Source organism: Triturus cristatus, chromosome 5_2 (assembly GCF_964204655.1).
Source record: "Triturus cristatus chromosome 5_2, aTriCri1.1, whole genome shotgun sequence".
In the NCBI taxonomy this organism is placed as follows: Eukaryota; Metazoa; Chordata; class Amphibia; order Caudata; family Salamandridae; genus Triturus; species Triturus cristatus.
The window spans coordinates 242,552,924-242,575,686 of record NC_140588.1 but is presented as its reverse complement, the minus strand read 5'-3'; the positions used below and the strand labels follow the sequence as shown (position 1 = coordinate 242,575,686).

Genomic DNA, 22,763 nt, shown 5'->3' with positions numbered 1-22,763 from the left:
CAAGTTAAAATAAGGTAGGGCTGATCCCTCTTTGTTCAGCCTACCTCTAAATTTTTTCCAAGACCCAGATTAAACTCACAACCTTCCCCTGAATTCTATTGTTACCTTGTTTGGAAAACCTGAGGGGTATAGCATCAAAAAGGTAGGTCAATTTGGGAAGGATGACTATTTTTATTAAATTAGCGCGTCAAAAAACTGTCAACAGGAGGTTGTTAATAGGCAGTCAATTTCTTCAGTGACCCTTTGCAAATTAAGTTGCGGGATTTCATCTATTTCATCCACAATTGTGATGCCCAGATTTCTCAAACTGGAGCTCACTTTCCCATCCCAATCCATGATATTCCAACATATAACCTCGGTTTTAGCAGTATTTACTCAGTACCCAGAGAAGGAGCCAAATTCCGCCAATATATGTTATACCCTGTCGTACTTTGCAATTTGGGACCGCGTAGGAGGCAGGGCCCTACCACTGTCTATCCCGGTATTAGTGAACCGTGAATGGTTAATGCGGTATGTACAAGTGCTTTGTGTAACGTTTTAGCTATGAATGCACTGTGTATACGTTATTATACATCACTACGTGGGTTCCATCTTGGAGCGGTGGCCATCTTATGGTTGCCCTCACATAGGCTACATAGCATGAAGCAAATACGGGCCTTTTAGAGCACATGTGCCTTTCTTTGACTTTTCTGTGACCTGGGCAGCTTGGCTCCGCTGCCCCAGGTCAGTCCGGTCTCACGAGCTCCCCGTCTTCTGGCCACCTGTGATTAGCATCAGGGCTTGACACACCATAAAGTCTTTTCATCCTACACGAGCCTCCAGCTAATCTCTTTCGCACCTGACTGTTCCTGCTTTATGGCTTGTTTTCCAAACAGGAGATGCTCATGTTTATTGGGGCCTATCGATATCTGATGTGGGATCTGAGCCTTGCTGGGTAAATAATTGCGGGCTGGCTTAACTGGAATGTGGGATGGTCATCATGACTCTGCCTTTTCGTTTGAAATGTATACATGTATATGGCCATATCGTAAAACCAAGGAATGTGTGCCTGAAGCATGATATTTTGTATTTAAGGAGAAGCCCGTTTCTGTGATTTTCAGCAGTCTCCTGAGAACATACACGCTGTTGTACTTCTAGGATACCTGTAATTGGTCTGCAGCCAATAAACTGATCTTTGACTTCACCCAGAAGACTCTGTGTTTCTGTAGGTCTGAAACAGGAAGAACCCGAAGTCATAGGGTGTGTTCCCCTGCACCGCTGGGCTTAAAATTCCCAGTACTTCAGTTGGCGCCCAACTCGGCGCGATTTCAGTGGTACCGGTCCAAGCCAGAGGTTCGTGAGGAGCTTCGTGTGGAAATTCTGGAGGAAGGCCGCCACTTCATCGACCCCTGCATGTCGACGTGGTCCGAAAGTCTTTTCTGCGAGGTTCTCCGCGTCCCGATGGCTACGAAGGACTGCTGCCCTGATTAATCGCCCTGTTTTGGACCCTTGACGAATTTGGTAGAGCGAAACAATTGAGAGAGTCTTCTGGTGACGCCATTGATCATCGATATTCAGTTAAGTATAAGTGGAGCTTCTCCCAGTTTGAATTTGGTATCCTTCGGGATTATTTTGATTTGGAGTTTGCAAACCCCAAAGCCAGAGGACTCGTGTATTCACGAGACTATCGTAATCGATAATCCTTTGAAGTTTGGAACTAGACTAGTGAGCAAAGATGCCTGGTGCTAGTGTATTTGGAAGATTGTTTTGTTTGAGTTGTGGAAGGGATTTCCAGTTGGAGGATTCATGTCCGGTTCCTCCAATTGGAACTCCAACTTATGAGCTTTATGTAAAACATGGCGTGGGCCCCATTGCATATAATGAAGTATGGATCCGATACACCAGAAAGGACGGTGTTTTAAAATGGCCCCAAAATGGTAGTTTCGATACAGATATCTTAGATAATTTGGAAGTGAAATTGTTTAAAAAGAAAGCCCGGCCGGCGATGTTTGATTCTTTCCGCCTATGGAGAAAGGAAGCCAAACAGAAGGAAATTAAGCTAGCGAAAAGAAATAAGAGAGAAAGAGGTATGTCAGTGATGCAAGCAGCTGTGCAATTTAAAGATAATGAGGAGGAACAAATGAATGAGCAATTGCACAGACAGCGCAAACTAGGGATTGATAAATGTTACCCTGTTTTGTCACCCCTCGTGCAAGATGAGACAAAAGAGAAAGAGAAAGATTCCCTAATGTCCCATTTGTTAAGTTCACCACCCCCATATGCGCAAAATGCCACAGCACCTCCACAGCTTGTAAATGTGCACCCTCCAGTGAATATGCCGCCAGCTCCACTTCAGCTGGCTCCTATCCCTGCAGTGCAGCCCTCTCAAGGGCCACCAGTCTTGTTACCTGTTACCCCCGTGCTTCCTGCGACTTTGTCTAACACGCCAGCGGCTTCCCCTGGTGCTCCTTCTTACACTACCCAGGTACCTGTATCTGAATCTGTTTTTCTTCCCTCTGTCTATCCCCCCGTTTTCGCCTCAACTTCTCCTTCAGCACGACAACGACTAGCTAATGTAGTTACTAGTTTAATGTTGCCTCTCTTTGGGTCATCTAGTGCGACTCCTGCCTTACAGCGTAAGCTATTGCGCAGTCAGCTGCCTGGTCCTGACGAGAAAGAGGTGTTAGATCATCTGGCGCGTAGGTGGATTGGTTTCCCTTCACTTTATGATGTGGAATCAGTTGTTACCGTTTTTCACCAATGGGATGCCCCAACACAGAGGTATGTCTTTGACAAAATGTGTGAATTCCTCTGTGAGGAATTGGAGGATAATGGTGCAAACCCAAACCCACAGGAATTGTGTCGAGTGCAATTTGATTTTGGAAAAGGTACAATTGTGGGTCCCAATGTAGAGAAAGCAGTTGCGACTTTACTGTCCTTCAGAAATGGCGATTGTCAGCAATCATTGTTCGAACAGGAACTCCCTGTGGGGAAAAAGGTAAAAGCGCACCAATATCCGATGCGTGAGGTTCCTCCAGTGTAGAGACCTGCTGATTTAAATGCTAATCCAGCTGTCCCAGCTCATTTTCAGCGTGTTTGGGTACATGTTCCATGGAAGCGATCTGAGGTGTTAGCACTTAAGCAGACATTGCCTGACCCCCGTAAGAACCCTACAGGATATTATAAGGAGTTATCCCAAACTGCAGAATCGTGTGTAATGAATTTGGCTGACATAGATATGTTGTTTGGGAATGTTGTTCCACAGCCTTTATGGGGATCCATTCGTAATGTAGATCACGCTGCAGAATTGGGTAACACATGGGCTAATATCATTGCTGCAGATGCTGGCCAAGTTGGTGGCGCGAAACCTGACCCTTTAGTAGCAGAACTCCCTGGTCGAATTATTACCTACATGAAAACTATAATGCCTGCGATGCGCGTAAATTGGGATAAACTATCCGCATGTAAGCAGAAGAAAGATGAGACAGTGTCCGATTTCTTTACCAGGTTTGAAGAAACGTTTATCGACCACAGTGGTCAAGACATGAGTACTGAAGGTGGCCAATGGTTATTTGTTGATAAATTTGTGCAGAATCTACTTCCCGAGTTGTGTAAGAAATTAAAAGACTCAGAAAGTTCCTGGGCTGTTTCCTATTCAGCGCAAATACTGGCTACTGCACAGTATTATGAGAATAGAGACAAAGATGAGAAGGATAGAACAGATAAGAAAACGAAAGAACTGAAGACAAAGGTCCTTTTGCAGCAGGCCTATCCGCCAGGAGGAGGACAGAATAATTATAGGCAAACACAAGGTATCTATCAGCAGCTCCAACAGTTTCAGAGTAATCAGCAAATGAATGGGTATTATCAACCACGAATCCCTGTAGGTCCCAACCAATGTTCATATTGCAAAGAGGAAGGTCATTTTAAATATAGTTGCCCTAAATTAATGCAGCGTAACAGTAATGCGTATGGCGCAAGAGGTAGAGGTGGTCAGCAAGCTCCTAGAGGCAGAGGGCGTGGAAATGCTCCCCAGAACGCGCGTCCTCTTCCGCCTCAAAATACCATAAATAGCTTTGATCAGCAAGCCAACGCGACTGGTAATACAGCTCAGTACTACAATAACGATTATTATGCAGAAGATGACAATGTAGAAGATAATGATTACTAGGACAGCCGTAGACAGAGAGAGGGAGTTGTTTCAGTGCCAGTGGATCAGAGCGGACCTTATGTTAAAGTAACTACAGCAAATGTAACGGAGCCCTTTCTGCTGGATACTGGTGCTGCAAAGAGTTCAATCATGCATTCAAAACTCCCTGGCGCGCCTTTGTCTGGCGAAATGAATGTCTCAGTAGGTTTTTCTGGCGCCCCAGTTAGGAACCCGATTTCTAGTCCTATGTCACTTTCTGTTGGACCTTGTGAGCTAAAAGCACCCCTCATCCTAACAACAGGTTGTGGTGAAAATTTGCTAGGATTAGATTTGCTAAAAAGATTGCATGCAACGCTATATTGTTCTCCCTCAGGAGTACAACTTACATTAGGCAAGAAAGTGATTTCCCCGATGTATTTGTCTAAAAATGCAATGCCACCCGAATTGTCATCCCTTCCGGATGTCCTTTGGGCTACTGGTCCCAATGATGTGGGTCTTTTGGAAATACCGCCATATGTGGTCACTTTAAAAGCCAATGTCAGATTGCCACGTATTCCCCAGTACAAGATCTCCAATGAAGGTCAGAAAGCATTGTTAGCAATTGTCAGTGATTTGATTAAAAAGGGTGTAATTGAAGAGACAAGAGGCAACGTTTGCAATAGTCCTGTTTTACCTGTCTTAAAACGAACGGACCCTTCACAACCACCTGTTTACAGATTTGTGATTGATCTTAGAGAGGTTAATAAGATTGTTGTGCCGCAGTTTCCAGTTGTCCCTGATATAACTGCCTTGTTAACCATGATTCCAGCCTCCGCTGCATGGTTCTCAGTGATCAATCTGAAGAATGCTTTCTTTAGCATCCCAATTGCAGAGGAGAGCAGAGACATTATTGGCTTTAGTTTAGGAGGCCGAAGCTTCCGCTTTAAACGCGCTCCCCAGGGCTACTGTGAAAGTCCATCAATATACAGTCAGGCTTTAAAAGCGCAGTTTGATGCACTTGTTTTACCAAGTGGCGCTATCCTCATTCAGTACGTCGACGATTTACTATTCGCCGTGGATACTGAAAAGATTTGCAAAAACGCTACCTTGTCATTGTTGCGTCATTTGTCTGCCTTTCATCACAAAGTGTCTCTCTCAAAGCTGCAATATTGTCGACAAGAAGTGACCTACTTAGGTCATCTCTTATCGAAGGAGGGAAGGAAACTGACCCCAGAAAGAATTCAAGCCATTGCACAGTTGAGTGTGCCAAGAACACAGAGAGAAGTGCGTGCTTTCTTGGGCATTACTTCATACTGTAGGCATTGGATTCCTAATTTTTCCTTGTTGGCAAAACCTCTGTTAGCATTAACATGCAAAGACACACCGAATCCTATTCCATGGTCTGAAGAGTGTCAGAAAAGTTTTTTGGAGTTGCGTAATGCATTATGTTCAGCTCCTGTGTTGGGTACCCCTGACTACAGCAAGCCTTTTACATTGTATGTTCATGAGAAAGATGGTTGCGCATTATCAGTGTTAACACAGCCTTTTGGCGACAGACCGCGTCCATGCGCATATTTTTCGTCAACCTTGGACCCGGTAGCGAGGGCATTGCCAAGTTGTCTGAAAGCCACAGCCGCCGCAGCTATGTCTATTCGACAGTCTGCTGGCCTAGTGATGGATAATACATTGATTGTTATGGTTCCGCATGCTGTGGACACATTGTTAAACAGGACCAAGACACAACACTTAACTAGTGCGCGATTATCTGGTTATGAGCTGACACTGTTAGCAAACCATATACACATAAAGAGATGCAACACGTTGAATCCAGCTACACTATTACCAATCCCAGCAGACCTAGATGAGATTGAGCAACATGATTGTCTGTTCAGAACAGAAGAAGAGACGAAAGGAAGAGTAGATCTTAAAGATACTCCCCTGACTGAGTGTGATGGTACTTTATGGGTGGATGGTTCGTGTTTTAAGCTTCCAAATGGTGATACGACTGCTGCATATGCTATCACGACTTTGCACACGATTGTGGAAACTGCACGTGTGCCACAAAATTCTGCTCAAGCAGCAGAATTGATTGCCCTTACAAGAGCATGCGTGTTGTCTGAAGGAATGAAAGTGAACACATATACGGATAGCCAGTACGCCTTTGGCGTGGCTCATAGTTTTGGGCGATTGTGGAAAGAACGTGGTTTCCTGACTTCGCATGGAGCTAAGATTCAGAATGGCAAGTTGGTGAATGATCTCCTTGAGTCGCTGACCCTACCGTTACAAGTTGCGATTATGAAATGCAGTGCGCACAAGAAAATCACTGATGATGTTGGTCGTGGTAATGCGTTTGCTGATGAAGTCGCGAAAGAAACTGCAAAACATGTAAAGACTCAAATGTATGTTGCAGGCCCTGCAAGATGGGTTGGTGATGTTGGAATGTGTGAAAACACAATAGAGTGTAAAGTCCCTTCAAGCTGAAGCCACAGAGAAAGAGTTGAGCAAGTGGACAGAAAGTATGGGTAAGTTGGATGAGAATGGTTGTTGGATTGATTTGTCAGAACATAGGCGATGGTTGTTACCTGATGCATATGTGCTTCCAGTGGTTACTATGGCACATGGAATGGCACATATCAATACGAAAGGAATCTGTAAGTTGTTGGCTCCAGTATGGCAGAATGCTGGAATTCCTAAGTGCGCAGAGAATGTGTTCAAGAATTGTATGGTATGCTTGAAGTACAACCCTGGTAGGGGAACCCCAACTCCAGCTGGTCATTTTGTGCCTCCATCATATCCATTTGAAGTTTTGCAGCTAGATTTTATCCACATGGAAAGGTGCAACAACCTGAAATATGTATTGGTGGTTGTCTGCGCTTTTTCAAAATGGATAGAGGCCTATCCCCTAAAGGACAACACTGCTCTATCCACAGCCAAAGCCCTTGTGAAGGAATTTTTCCCTAGGTTTGGAATGCCAAGAATGGTGTGGAGTGATAACGGGAGTGAGTTTGTGGGTCAAGTGATGAAGAATGTGTGTGAGGGAGTAGGGATAAAGCAGAAATTCCACGCTGCAAATCATCCCCAATCAGCTGGATTAGTAGAGCGCTACAATGGCGCTCTAAAATTCAAACTGGCCAAAATCCAGGCGAGCTCAGGTCTTAAATGTCCTGATGCTCTGCCTCTAGCGCTCCTGTCCACCAGAATGACCGTACACTCACGAGTGGGACTTAGCCCATACGAGATTATTTTTGGCCGCCCGGCTAATGTATGGGGTGTGCCAAGACCGACGAAATTCAGTGAAATCGAACATCCAGTACTGCTTGATTACTTGTACGAATTGACGGCTAAATTACGTGTTTTACACCAACAGGTGCACGATACTCTTCCCCAGGCCTCTGAGGCTCCAGGACACCCTATCGACCCTGGCACGTGGGTTTTGGTGAAAAATTTTCAGCGCAAAAGCAACGATGAGCCTCGTTGGATCGGCCCTCATCTCGTACTTCTGTCTACAAGATCAGCTGTTCGAGTAAAGGGGAAGAAGAACTGGATCCACGGCGCCCACGTGAAAAGGATCCCTTTGCCTCTGCCGTATGACCAGTGGGTCCAGGAGGGTATCGCTGACTCTGAAACAGACACTGTACCTCGTTTTGTGCCGTTCAGTGATGCACGCATAAAAGGCACAACTTCAGCACAACAGAGTGACGATATTTTGCAAGAAGCTGTGCCACCGTCAATTCGATTGGACACTACAGAGCCTGAACTCTTGTTTCAAGATCAGACAGTACCTGGCCGTTTTCATTATAATCTAAGACCAAGGCCTATGGACAAATAAATATTCTTTTTCCTTACCCTTTTGTTTTTGATACCAGAACTCTCCCATCTGAAGGACTTTCTTGATTTTTGTTTTTCGAACCACCATCCGGGTTCAGCCGCAGGGTCGCGGTGCCAAGACTTTGGGGTACAGGCCGAAGACGTTAGGTCAACGGTTCTGGTTGGTCTAGGGCGTTCCCTGGACTGACAGGCGTACCCCTTAGCAGAAGATACTCACCCGCCACGAGCGGCACGATTAGAGGATGGAGTTTTTTAAGATGGAGAGACTCGCTGAGGAAATGAACTTTAAAGCAAGAATATGTAAAATAATGAAGAGCAAACGTTTTGTATTATTATGCCTGTTTATATTATGTAGTACGGTAGTGTTTACTGTAGGATTTGTATTCTTCTCCTCTCAAGAGCCCATTGCACCCACTGTACAGCCTATACCTCCTCCTACTGTCTCCTCACACTCTTTTCACCCTCTGCCTGAACATGAACAAGCTAGACGGTCTGAATTTGTAAACAACTCGTTTATTCAGCTCCTGCACCAGCACCAACTAGTCATGAATACAACCAATTGCTGGGTGTGTGGTTTAATGCCACATACCATTAATAAGGGTATTCCCTATCTAGTGCTGCCGTTTAGTTACAATGGATCGTCATGGGCATTCCAGACCATGTTTCTCTTTGCACTAGATGCGTACTCCCAGCGACAACCGCGTTCCATCAGACCTAGCACCAATATTAAAGCTTTAATGAAAGGAGTTGCCGATATGAGCAGAGATATCAACGCATACTCATCTATTCCCAAAGAAGAGTTGAGCGCTTATGTAGGGTGGAACGCGACGGGGTATAGTATTAGTCTGGGTGAAAGACAGCGAAAAATCTCATCCCCAATCTGGGTCGTACCCCACATAGGTCGGTTCTGTTTGCAAGGTAATGGTCAGAATCCAAGAGCTCAACTGGGGAGAAGTGACTGTACTGAAACGTACACTTTTCCATCACAGTTTTCCCCTGCGTTTTTGGCTGCCAAGGGTGCATATTTTATCTGCAATGACCGAGCATATACATGGTTGCCCCCTGATTTCTCGGGCACATGTTATATTGCAAATCTGCTACCGCCAACATTTACTGCCGCCTCTGACTATCACAAGACCAGAGTTGTGAGGGGCGTGATTAGTAAGGAGGATACTGCCGGTCAGGAAGCGGGATTTCCTGCCGTTTTGGGGACCTATGGTCAATAGTAGGAACCTGAGACAACTGACTCGTGTGGTTGAATCCACTGTTAATGTTACGGCTGGTGCCCTTGGTAATTTGACAGCTGAGCTCCAAGCGGATCGCCTCATGACTTTGCAGAACCGCATGGTTCTAGACGTTATACTTGCAGACCGCTGTGGGGTATGTAAGGTTATCCAATCTAGTTGTTGCATTTTCATACCAGACAACGCTCCAACAGTTTATCAAGCCATCTCCAAACTACATAAAATATCTGAGTCCATACACGTGGATAAAGGAGATTGGTCACTGGTGGGGTGGTTCTGGGAACTGATATCTGCCTGGGGTTGGAAAGTTCTGATGGTCATTGGAATGATCTTAGCCATCCTTTTCCTGTTCTGTCTGTGCATACAGTGTGCTCCTGCGATATGTGGCCTCTGTGCTACAATATGTGTAAGGAAACCTGTATCGAGGGACGAGCTAAGTAATAGGATGATGCTACAGCAACATCTCCATGACTCGTGAATATTGACCTAGACTCGGATTGAAATGAGTATAGTTATTGCCTATGTAAGGGCAAAAGGAGGGTCTGTCGTACTTTGCAATTTGGGACCGCGTAGGAGGCAGGGCCCTACCCCTGTCTATCCCGGTATTAGTGAACCGCGAATGGTTAATGCGGTATGTACAAGTGCTTTGTGTAACGTTTTAGCTATGAATGCACTGTGAATACGTTATTATACATCACTACGTGGGTTCCATCTTGGAGCGGTGGCCATCTTATGGTTGCCCTCACATGGGCTACATAGCATGAAGCAAATACGGGCCTTTTAGAGCACATGTGCCTTTCTTTGACTTTTCTGTGACCTGGGCAGCTTGGCTCCGCTGCCCCAGGTCAGTCCGGTCTCACGAGCTCCCCGTCTTCTGGCCACCTGTGATTAGCATCAGGGCTTGACACACCATAAAGTCTTTTCATCCTACACGAGCCTCCAGCTAATCTCTTTCGCACCTGACTGTTCCTGCTTTATGGCTTGTTTTCCAAACAGGAGATGCTCATGTTTATTGGGGCCTATCGATATCTGATGTGGGATCTGAGCCTTGCTGGGTAAATAATTGCGGGCTGGCTTAACTGGAATGTGGAATGGTCATCATGACTCTGCCTTTTCGTTTGAAATGTATACATGTATATGGCCATATCGTAAAACCAAGGAATGTGTGCCTGAAGCATGATATTTTGTATTTAAGGAGAAGCCCGTTTCTGTGATTTTCAGCAGTCTCCTGAGAACATACACGCTGTTGTACTTCTAGGATACCTGTAATTGGTCTGCAGCCAATAAACTGATCTTTGACTTCACCCAGAAGACTCTGTGTTTCTGTAGGTCTGAAACAGGACGAACCCGAAGTCATAGGGTGTGTTCCCCTGCACCGCTGGGCTTAAAATTCCCAGTACTTCAACCCTCGCGATCGAAATAAGAGGATCCACCGAATAGATTAATAAATCATTGGCATAAAGTGCAACTTTCCAGTCGGGCTGTGGCTTCACCGCGCCGCAGTATGGCTGCCTTCTAGAGGGGTTCCAGGCTAACATATCCTACATTATCGCCATCTGAACTTGGAATCCACTGCTTTAAATTAAGGGAATCCATTAACTACATCCCCCACTACAGCTGTGCAGCTCTACAGGCATGAAGGAGAGGCTGAAACTGAGCTATCGGACTTGACGTGCTGAGGCCTAACTTGGGAGTCAACATGGGTGCCATGGCGCTATGGAGCGGGTTTAAAAAATCAGAGCTCAACTGGGCCCCCTCCGCTTCGGTCGTGCTGTGAAGACCCGGCTGGCAGCACGGCAGTGCCGGACCATCTGCGGATTCTTCCTTTGGGCAGTGACTGGCCTGGTGCGTGGGACGCTGGGACCCCGGCGCTGCTGTCTGCGGCTTGTGGGACCCAGACTATCACTGCGAAACACCAGAGCCTGCGTGAGGGAGCCCCCAATTGGGCTAGCTCCAGAGAGTGCCTGCAAATGACACAGAGGAGGGAGTGCGGCTTCCGGGCTGGCATCCTGAGGAGACTACAGAGGAGCAGTGGAGCTGCCTGGTGACGTGAGTGCGGGCCGGAGTCAGTGGTGTGCGCGACCACGTGCACCTCTGCTGCCTGCGCCTAGTCTCCGTTTGGCAGCCTGTGTCCATTGGGGCTGGTGAGGGCTTTTGAGGGGCACATTGGGGACCATGCTTTGTAGTGCACCGCCCGCGCTTCAGAGCTGGGTGGGTATTGAAAACTGCAGCCTTCCGTGTGTGTGGTAGGACTGTGGGCTGGCCTCTGTACCCCTCCCCGTTCTGTATAGTTGTGCAAGTGGGATCAGGGAGGCAGGGCTGCCCACTACTGCAGCTGTTCGGGGAGCAACTCGCGGGGTGGATTCCCCTTGGTCCCGCTGATGCGTGCTCCCATTAGGCGTCAGGCCCTAAGCTCTCTTATATCTTGACTTGCATAACACCAACCCCGGTGTAGGAGTTCTGTTATCCAAACGTGAGCAGAGGTGACATCTGTGACATAGTGAAATCACACTTAACCAGCTAGACCTGCTGTATACCATGGTAGTGGCAGCATCTTCATTCCCAAGCTGCTCTACACTCTGGTGTGACACCTGGCACAATGGGGAAGACCGGCCCCAGACAATCTAAACTTCCATTTGCCAGTCCCGTACAACAGACTCAGAACCGGACACTGATCATGATGCCAAAGACTTGGGGGAACATCAAGAGGAGGACTTGCGCACCATATTGCTGGATATACGTTCCAGCATTAAAACAATCAACAATAACATTGATATCCTCACCTTTAGCCTAGACAGGGTGAAAAAGAGAGTAGACACTCATGAAGTCTGCCTAGACACCCTGGAGAATAAAATTTCAGACACCCAAGACTTCCAAGCCGAATCTAGGGTACAAGCTGCTAAGTATGGAAAAGGTACTGGTGGTGATTAAAGTGAAAAATGTGGACTTAGAAGCGCGCACAAGGCAAAATAACCTCAGAATTATTGGTCTGCCAGAGACTACTGCCATCCCGAAACTGGAGCCATAAATAGAGAACCTACTGCGTGAATTGTTTGGACCGGCGCTCTCATCAATGATGATTGTTGAACGTGCACACCGCACATACGGGCCCAGATCACCGGTAGGAACTGCACCTCATCTCATAATTGCATGCCTTCTAAATTACAGAGACACAATTTTAAGGTCAGCCAGAGACAAGAGCCCATTAACACACCAGGGGACTCTCTCTCCTTTTCCCCAGACTACACTCCATTGGTGCAGGCCGATCACAGGGAATTTGCATCTGCAAAACGTAACCTGCAAAGTGCCTCTATTCCTTATGCCATGCTGTACCCACCAAGTTAAAAATAACATATGAAGGGCAATCTCACTTTTTCACTGACGCCAAGACAGCCCTCAAGTACACCAAGCACATATGCACCAAAAAGATGCCACCTCGCTCCTCACATCAAACTGAATCAGAACAGAGCCTGAGCGAAAATTACTTACATATCTAACCTGATTTTTTGTGTATTGCTTTACTGCCCCTTGTATGTAATTTATAGAATATGGCTCACCTGGTCACTACCACTGCTAAGCTAAAGGTTACCTATTCCCTTCGACTCTGTGTTGTATCCCGCTTAAGGTTATTGCAGTCAACCGTTGAGTGTACTTTCTTGTAATCTGTAATCCTATTGGTAGTTTACTCATACGTCACATGGAATGTTTGGGGAAGTACTTAAAGCACGTCACAGTCTGTTCGTGACTTTTCGCCAGCTGCAAGCGTGCGTGCTTGTTCGTTAAATCGTTATCTACTTCAGTTATTCATCTACTGTTTAATAAATATATACGACAGTAGCACTTGCTAATTCAGTGCGTAGACTGTTTATTTCATGCACTTCAAATGGCGACGAGTTCGGGATCCTGACCATTTAAGAAAATGTTTGGTGAATTTCTTCTATGAAGCGAAGTCTACAAAGTTCTACGTTCAGGCAAGTGAGGATATTGTTTTCGCTACGAGCGTTTAATTCATTAATTAATATGCGCGTATTCTAATTGTTCATAGCGTGGCTACCGGCAGGAGTGTGATGAAAATAGAAGTTGACGGCTTGTGTGGCGCTTACAGCTTAAATCTTTGAGGCAAGTTACTACGAGTCTTTCGTTTGGTGAAAAATTATACAAATTATTGAAATTGGCAATCTTGTATTTCTTGCCAGGCATCTTCTACATGAAATCCAGTTAGTAGCATCGTAACTGAAGTCAACTGTCAGTTTCAACTGCCGCATATGTTCGTTGGTCGTTTGACAGTTACATCGTCAGCTGAGTAAACAATTGAGGTGACGTAGTCAAACGCGTTACGTAACGCGTTGCGTGACTCCATTTTTTTTTTTTGTATTATTGAATGCGCAATGCCTGTGTAGATTCGAAGGCATATTAAAAAGCGTATACTTCATTCTGGAAAGGTAATGATAATGAAATCCATTTTGAAGGAAGAGTTCTATGTTTGACAATCAGAAGTGTATTCAATTGAATTTGAAGAACATATTGGCTATTTCAAAAATAATATTCAACTATAATTGAGTGAATTATTTTCAATACATATTTTAATATTCTGTGAGAAATACATTTAATTACTGTTCTATCTTCCCGTAATTTCTAGTTTTGAAAGGAAAACATGGCGAGTAATTCGAATATCAGTGCACCAGCTGCATTTCTGAGTGAGCCTGGAAAACCAGTTATGAGGTGGAAAAATTGGTTTCGGGCATTTGAAAACTATTTAGTCGCTATTGATGGAAAAAAATACGAGCCAGAAAGAAAAAAAGCGATAATGTTTGGTTTACTAGGTGCAGCAGGTCAGGAAATTTTCGACAGTTTACCAGAATATGAGGCTCAACCCGGGCAGTTTATTCCTCTTGATGAATTCCAAGAAGCAACAAAAAGATTGGAAAAGCAATTTGGTGAAGAACCAAATATAATGATAGGCAGACATCGTTTTGCTATGCGCAAGCAGTCTGAAGATGAGACAATAGAAGAATACATTGCGTGTTTGCGTGTATTAGCAACAAAATGTGACTATAATGAAATGGTTGATGTGTATATACGTGACCAGTTTGTGTTCCATTGTTTTGAAAAGAAAGTTCAAGAAAGATTGTTAGCATGTAAAAACCCAACATTAGAAGAAACTATTGACATTGCAAAAGGAATTGAAAGATCTTTGGAAAGTTCTAAAGTCCTTGCTTCTGAAAGCAATTCAAAGTCAAGTGTTTATTACGTTCAGGATAATAAGAAATTTATAAGTGTTGCTGACAGACGGAATAAGATGTTGTCTAATTCAGAAAGTAACACAATTATTTGTTTTAGGTGTGGTTCCAGAAATCACAAAGCAGATTACGCGGAATGCCCGGCACAAGGAAAGAAGTGTACAAAATGTTTTAAGGTAGGGCATTTTGCGGGTGTATGTAAAAACTTCAGATCACAAAAATATTCAAAAGTAAAAGTACATGCAGTGGAAGATTTTGATGAGGAGATGTGTTCCAATATAATATTAACGTTAGGAGATGATTATAAATCTATCAAAGGACCATTGGGTATTGCACACATTGGAAATGTTGAATTAAATATAATGGCAGATTCAGGATCACCTATAACGATTGTTTCAGATCAAAAGTACGTACAAAATTGGCCACAAGTTGACCTTTTAGCTTCTGATGTGAATCCCAAAGCCTTTGGTGAATTTGACATCAACATGTTAGGGTATTTCTATGATGAGTTAGATGTCAAAGGTAGATCTATCACTACTAAAGTGTATGTTGCAGAACGAGGAAGGAATTTAGTCGGTTGGAGGGATTTGGCTCGTTTGGGAATAATTTTAAAACCTGGTGCAGAAGACCCAATCGTTTTGGATGATAAGTGGGTATGCTCAATTTCTGATGTTAGTGTAGTATCTTCTCCATATGACATAAATATGGTGCTGAACAAGTATTCAAGATTATTCGAAGATAGAATTGGTTGTGTAAATGGATTTGAACATAACATTAAACTTAAGAGTGGTGCAATTCCGATAAAACACAAGGTAAGATCAATTCCCTTGTCAGTTAAATCTGATTTACAAACAGTTCTAGAAAAGTTAGTCAAGGAGGAAGTAATTGAACAAACTGATTCGGCGGAATGGGTTTCTGCTATTGTTTTAATTAAAAAAAAAAATGGTGAGGTGCGTTTATGCGCAGACTTGAGGTCATTGAATAAAAATATTGTGGTTGATTGTTTTCCATTGCCAAAAATACAAGAAATTTTGGCGGCAACAAATGGATCAAGATATTTTTCCCTCATTGACCTCAAGTCGGCGTATCACCAAGTCAAGTTATCTGAAAAATCTAAAGATTTTACGACATTCATCACACCATTAGGTGCGTATAGGTTTAAAAGATTACCATTTGGTCTGGCGTCTTCATCAAGTGTATTTCAAAAATTGATGGAGTGTATTTTAAAAGGAATTGATGGAGTACAGAAATTCCAGGATGATATACTTATTCATGCAAGTAGTGTGGAAGAACATAACAAAGTTCTAGATACAGTGTTGAATAAGCTTAATGAAAGAGGTATGACGGTTTCAAAAGAAAAATGTAAATTTTTGCAAACTGAAATTGAATATTTAGGGCACATAATTAGTGGAGACGGCATAAAGCCAAAACTGGATTTAGTGAGAGCTATTAAAGATGCACCAATTCCACATGATAAAGAATCCTTAAAGTCATTCTTGGGGTTAAGTGAATACTATTCACGATTTATTGAGAATTATTCAGAAGTGGTTGAACCATTACGCACACTGTTGCGAAAAGGTGAAAAATTTGCATGGTCTACAAGTCAGAATGATGCTTTTGAAAAGGTCAAACACGCAATTATATCTGCACCTTCATTGAAACCATATGATCCAGAAGGAATAAACATTGTGACGGTGGATGCAAGTTCGGTGGGTATTGGTGCCGTCTTCACACGAAAGGTAAAAGGTAATTCACATACAATTGCTTTTATTTCAAGACGACTACAGGAAGCAGAAGTCCACTATAGCACTATAGAAAGGGAAGCTCTCGCATGTGTGTGGGCAGTGGAAAAGCTAAAAATGTATTTGTGGGGTAAACAATTTGAACTAGTTACGGATCATAAACCGTTAACGTTTTTAATGGATGGATATGGTAGAGGTAATGGAAATTTGTCAGCCAGATTGGTAAGACTTTTGTCTAGGCTTCAAGAGTACACGTTTACTATAAGTCATATTTCAGGGAAAAATAATGTAAGAGCAGACTGTTTATCTAGGTTACCTTTAAATACTAATGAACCAAAAGTTGAGGAGAACACAGAATGGGTTGTATCTTGTATAAAAGATGTAAACAAAGATTTAAAGGTAGGGGATGAGGCAGAATGGTTGGAAAACATAGAAAACAATTCAGTATTGACAAAGGTAAAGTATTATACTGTAAACAATTGGCCACCAATAAGAAATCTTTCATCAGATCTCAAAACATATTTTCAAGTAGCAAATGAGCTGTGTATTGACCATGGTTTTGTTTTAAGGGGAGATGTGTTAGTTCCACCAACTAAAATAAGAAGGAAGTTGATTGATAAGGCACATGAAAGCCATTTAGGATCGACCATGACAAAAAAATTGTTAAAGGAGCATTATTGGTGGCCGGGATTAGATGCTGATGTTAACATGTTTGTTGAAAACTGTGTAATTTGTCTAAAATCTGACAAGCATTGGAAGACAAGGGTGCAAGAAAAGCAATTGGTCCAAATTCCTATCGCACCATGGGTTAAAGTGGCCATTGATTTTGCTGGTCCATTAAATCTGTTAGAACATGATTCTAAATATCTAATTGTATTGAGTGATTACTATAGCAAATGGATTTATCACAAATTTGTATCCGTGATTAACTCTGACTGTGTAATTAAATTTTTGGAAGCTTGCTTTGCTATTGAAGGTTTACCAAAAATGTTGGTATCAGACAATGGTAGTCAATTAGTCTCAGAGAAAATGGTTAAATTTTTGAAACATAATGAAATTGTGCAGGAAAAAACACCATATTACTCGCCAAAATCTAATGGACAAGTGGAAAGGGTGAATCGATTCTTGAAGGAAGGTATTCAATTAGCGTTGGCAGCAGGGTATCCAGTACAGGAATTCATTCGCGAAAGAGTCAAAGCATACAATGGCACAGCTAATAGTGTGACCGGGTATTCACCATTTTTTCTCATGAGAGGCAGACAATGTGTCTCTTCAATTTCACCAAGGTTCGTGTTAAGAAAAGACTGTGATTTGAAAGGAATTGGTGTGAAGGATTCAGAATTGAAAGTAAAGGAAAGGATCGTAGAACATCAACTCAAATCTAAAGCATATCATGATAAAGTTCACAGAGCGGTAGAAAAAGACATCATTGTTGGTGACTGGGTGTTGCTCAAGAAACCGTTTGTAAAGTTTAAAGGAGAGTCAAAGTTTTATGAGCCAAGAGAAGTTAAAGGTGTGTCAAGCAGTTCAGTGTTCCTGCAAGATTTTGGTTGGAGACACAAGTCAGATGTAATTAAAGTAAAAGAAATGCAGAAAGATTTACTTTCCAAAGAAAGAAAAAGTAATGCAGATAATGATCAAAACAATGTATGGTATGATTTGAGTTATAAAGAGAAGGATACAAAATTCAAGCAAAGGGAGAAGATGGAAAGTGATGATTCAGTTCGAGAAAGTGTTATCAACCGAACTTCAAAGTCAGAGTCAGATGTAGCGTTAGAGAGAGATAGATACAGTGCATCGCAAGGTAGAAGTTGAAAGTCCAAGCTTCAGGAATACACTAGCAAATGAAGTGTCGGATCCAGGTCAAGAAGAGAATGTAAGCACCTCTTCTGGAAGAATATCTCGTTTTCCAAAGATATACAAAGACTTTATTGTGTATTGATGCAAACTAGGTTCATATATAAGCGTCAGATATATATATTGAGTGTTCCAAGGTTTAATTGATATGAAAGGGAGATGTTGTATCCCGCTTAAGGTTATTGCAGTCAACCGTTGAGTGTACTTTCTTGTAATCTGTAATCCTATTGGTAGTTTACTCATACGTCACATGGAATGTTTGGGGAAGTACTTAAAGCACGTCACAGTCTGTTCGTGACTTTTCGCCAGCTGCAAGCGTGCGTGCTTGTTTGTTAAATCGTTATCTACTTCAGTTATTCATCTACTGTTTAATAAATATATACGACAGTAGCACTTGCTAATTCAGTGCGTAGACTGTTTATTTCATGCACTTCACTCTGTAACAGCGTAAGTTTTATATTTATCAGATTCCATAACAACTGCTGTGGCCTGGCCACCCTGCCACCAGCCTGCATAATGCCGGTGTCCCAAGCCCCAGAGGGAGATCTCCCATGTGTTTTTGCTTTTTTGTTAAAGGGGGAAGGCAAAGGGAGGGAAGGTAATATGTCACAACTTAAGTGCGAGGTTGTGGGGGTGGGGGAGGGTTATGGTGTTTGCAGCATTATCAGACATACAGTCATCAGCTATACATCATTTGCATACAGTAGATCATAGTTTGTTGTATTTATCCATCTTTTTTTAAAATCCTATTTGCACCCCAGGATTTTGTTAGTAAAACTATCTGTATCGCTCTTTGTTCCAATGTGCTCCTGTCCTATATAAGTACACACTATATAATATACCAGTTGTAACATGACAGAGGATAAATTTCTTACCTGGAATATCGGAGGGCTTAATGATTTCAGAAAATCTAGATTAATGCATGAATATTTAATAAGACATCAAATAGATGTGTGTTTCCTACAAGAAACTCACTTGAACTGTGGTACCCATCCTAAATTACACAGCAGATACTGGGGGAGATACACTCCCCGTACTCCAATTATGCAAGGGGAGTTTCAGTGCTGATCAGGCATGGCTTGGACTGGACCACTACAAACACACAGATTGACCCAGATGGGCGTTACGTCATTCTAAATGGCACGTTGATGTCCACCTGTTATTTTAGTGGCTATATAAAGTCCAAATGTGGATGAGCCAAGAAAAATTCTCACTGTATGGGCAAGGGCACTGGCAGCGGGGGAAGAGACAGTCATATGGGACTTTAATGTCACTTTAAAAAAGAAATGGTACAGAGTCGAGGCCGCTCTCTGCCCACACACAAAGGCAGCCCAGCAACTAAACACCATTATCCCTGACCACAATCTCACCGACATCTGGCACAGCAGAAATCCAGGAACCAGGGAGAGAACTTGCATCTCCCCATATCATAGCGCCTGGCCCAGACTAGATCATTGGCTGGTTACTGGTGATATTGCATCCTGGACCATAGACGTGCTACACTGGCCTCACACACTGTCGGACCATGCCCCAGTTGTGCTGCGCTGGACAATACCACAGACGTTCAGCTAGCCCCCTCCCACCACACTCTCTTTTAGATGCAGCATTTAGAGAGCAGATCGGAATTGAGATCACCCAATTCTTTTCCATGACTGAGGTTTCAGTGGACTCTCCCTCCACCTTATGGGAGGCTTTAAAACAGTTATAAGAGGTGCATGTATCTCTCGGCAAGCAAGGGTTATGAGGTCAATCAGGGCAACACTAACTAAGTTGGAGCATGACATTAGATCCACGGAATCAATGTTTTATCAGTCAGGCGCGTCCACACATCTGGCTTCCCTGCGGGAGAAAATCTCAGAGTTCGGGGCAGAGGGCAGAAAGAGAGACTCGATTCCTGGGGAAAAACACGAAAGCACGCAGCTATGGCGAAGGCAATAGGCCAGGCAGAACCGTCACTAATACACTTAAATGACACACACCACCAACCTTTACAGCTGAGCTACCCAATGACAATTAGACTCCCGTCAGAGAACAACAAGCCACACAACTTGGCACATACTTAGACTCCATTGAACTGCTTTGGCTCAGTGAAGCTCATAGGTCCTACCTAGACAAACCTTTTTTGGTGGAAGACATAACACAGGTTATTAGCAGCCTTCCTGGCAAGAAAGCACCTGGGCTAGATGGGTTTACAACTTCTTTATATAAAACATACACAGAAGAGTTGGCGCCCCAACTGCAGGAAGTACACCAAGAATCATTGGAGTGTGTATCACTGCCACCAACTATGTGTGAGGTAGTGATCATCTCACTTTTAAAACATGATAAATAAGCAAATCTTTGTGACTCATATAGACTTCTCAAATTAATGTTGATGTAAAGATCCTTGCCAAACTGATTGCTAATAGGTTAAAGCCCCTCCTACCGCTCATAGCCAGACCAGATCAATCTGGTTTCATTCAAGGCAGATCAACAGCCCATAATCTACGCTCCTTTTTCGCTACTGTTCAAATCAAATTTATTTATTATGTTTTGGCTCTCAAAGAGGGCCACATAAACATGTACAGACAAAGCAACACAGTCATCACAAGTACAAGAATTATAAAAACATAGTATTCGGACCGTAATAGGTACACTGCAAGCCATCAGTCCCACAAGGCCGGGCCGGCACAATCTTCCAGAGAATTTAATAAATAGCTAAAAATCCTTTAAAAAAGTTAAAAACATAAGCACAGAACATTTCATTTGGTGGGCAATAAAGTGCATGAAGAAAATCTTGTAAAGTGACAATGCTGAGGCGAAGACAAATTACTTTAAGCCATCGCTTGCGCAAGCTACGTAACATAGGACAAATCAAAAGTACATGCATACAGTCCTGGTTATTTAATTTACATAGATTGCACAACGGTGAAGTGCCATGCCATTTAGACAGCAACACGTTAAGAGGGATTAGGTCATAACGTAATAAAAACCAAAACCTACGTATCCCATGTGGCAGGTTCCACAGGGCATATGGTTAGGGCTGTTTCAAGCTATAGGAGGAGATCAGCGGCTCCACATTCCTTTTATCTCCAACTGTTTTTTTGTCAGATAGAAAACAATACTCCCACGAAGCCTCCCTGAGGACCTGCTTTAACTGCGTGGGAGAATAGGAGAAAAGGGCGCTTTCATCCAGTCTAAGGATTTTCACAGCCCTTCTAAAATTACTAACAAGTTTAGAGAACTCCTTAAAATTGCCCAAAAGTTCATTTTTGAGTAAAACTCGCAGGGTTCCTTCTCTCGCTCTGGCTAAGCTGGCTACCCACCTTATTAAGGCGCACAGCCCCTGAACCCAGGCACTCCTGAGTCCAAAATCCAGCCTGCAAGCAGCCAGTGGACAGGCATTGTTAAGATTCGAGAGGGATCTTAGGAGTTTTCCCTCAGTCTTGTGGCAAAAGTCCCAATATTTTATCTCAATTATTTCTATACCATACAAGATGGTTGCGGGGATTTTAGCTCTAAATACTTCTAGAAGGCTAGAAAAATGTCTTTTCCCCGTTGCCAGGTATAGGGACTTTAACCCATTGCCTTGGGCAAGAGCTTTGCGGGAGCAATGTTCTATATGAGAATTCTCGCTCATATTGACCGAGAATATTTTCCCTAAAAAGGTATAACAAGTTACGACCTCCAATCTAAGCCCTCCGATAGCCCAACCAAAATTTGTCGAGCGGCATTTCTTCCTACCAGCAATACACATCACTTTACTTTTATTAATATTGATCTTCATATGATGCTCCCCAGCAAAGTCCTGAAGAGCCTGAAGCCGATTAGCCAGACCCACGGGAGTTAAGTCAAGCAATAACACATCATCGGCATACATCAGACAGGCTATTGGCACCCCTCCTATCAACGGTGCGATCCCCTCACTATGGGACACAGCTGCAGGGAGGTCAGTTGTGTATAGGGAAAACAACAGGGGCGCCAATAAGCAGCCCTGTTTAAGGCCATTCTGAGATGGTATTTTGGCCGACAGCCCCCTTTCGCCCCCCATTAAGACCCTGCACCAGGTCTCAGTGTGCAGAGCCCGCACCAATTCCAGCAGGGGAGTAGGGACACCCATCCTCGCCAATTTTCTCCACAGCGTTCCCCGATCTACTTTATCGAACGCTGTGGAGAAATCAATGAAGGCGGCGTATACAACACCCCCTCTCACCTGGACATATTTATCAGTAATAACCTGAAGGGCAGTCAGGTTGTCCAGAGTGCCATGTTCCCTTCGGAAGCCAGTCTGTTCCAACGGCAAGATGTTGCGCTCCTCGACCCAATCAGAAAGAAATCTCAGGAGGCATTTCGCAAAGACCTTTCCGATGGAGTCGAGGAGCGCAATCATGCGATAGTTACTGGGACTGTCCCTTGCTCCCTTTTTGAAGATAGGGACCAGAATGCTTCCTCTCCACGATGCAGGGACACGTTTAGAAAGATGGCATGCCCTAAACAGGGGGTACAAGATTTTACTCCAGGTTGAAGGGTCTTGTTTTAGGACCGTCATCGGAAGCTCATCCGGTCCCATAGCCCCAGAGGATCGCATATTTTTTATAGCCAACTCGATTTCCTTCTCAGAGGGAAAGAAGACCGAGTCATCAGGGGCAGCATACATGAAGTTATCCACACCTGTGGTCCCATTCCCTGCATATAATTCTCGGATATGATAGGACCATAGATCTTCTGGTATAGCTATGGGAGTAGGGGAGTGGCGAGTACCACA

The 22,763-nt window shown here is 43.6% G+C and overlaps 1 long non-coding RNA gene across 1 annotated transcript in view; it reads left to right on the top strand.

The window, feature by feature from the left end:
• The window catches only part of LOC146822842 (uncharacterized), a 100,938-nt gene that overhangs the window by 30,104 nt on the left and 48,071 nt on the right, over positions 1-22,763 (top strand). Inside the window, exon 2 of the long non-coding RNA XR_014961844.1 lies at positions 14,521-14,596. This is a non-coding gene — a long non-coding RNA (uncharacterized LOC146822842). The remainder of the gene's footprint in view (positions 1-14,520; positions 14,597-22,763) is intronic.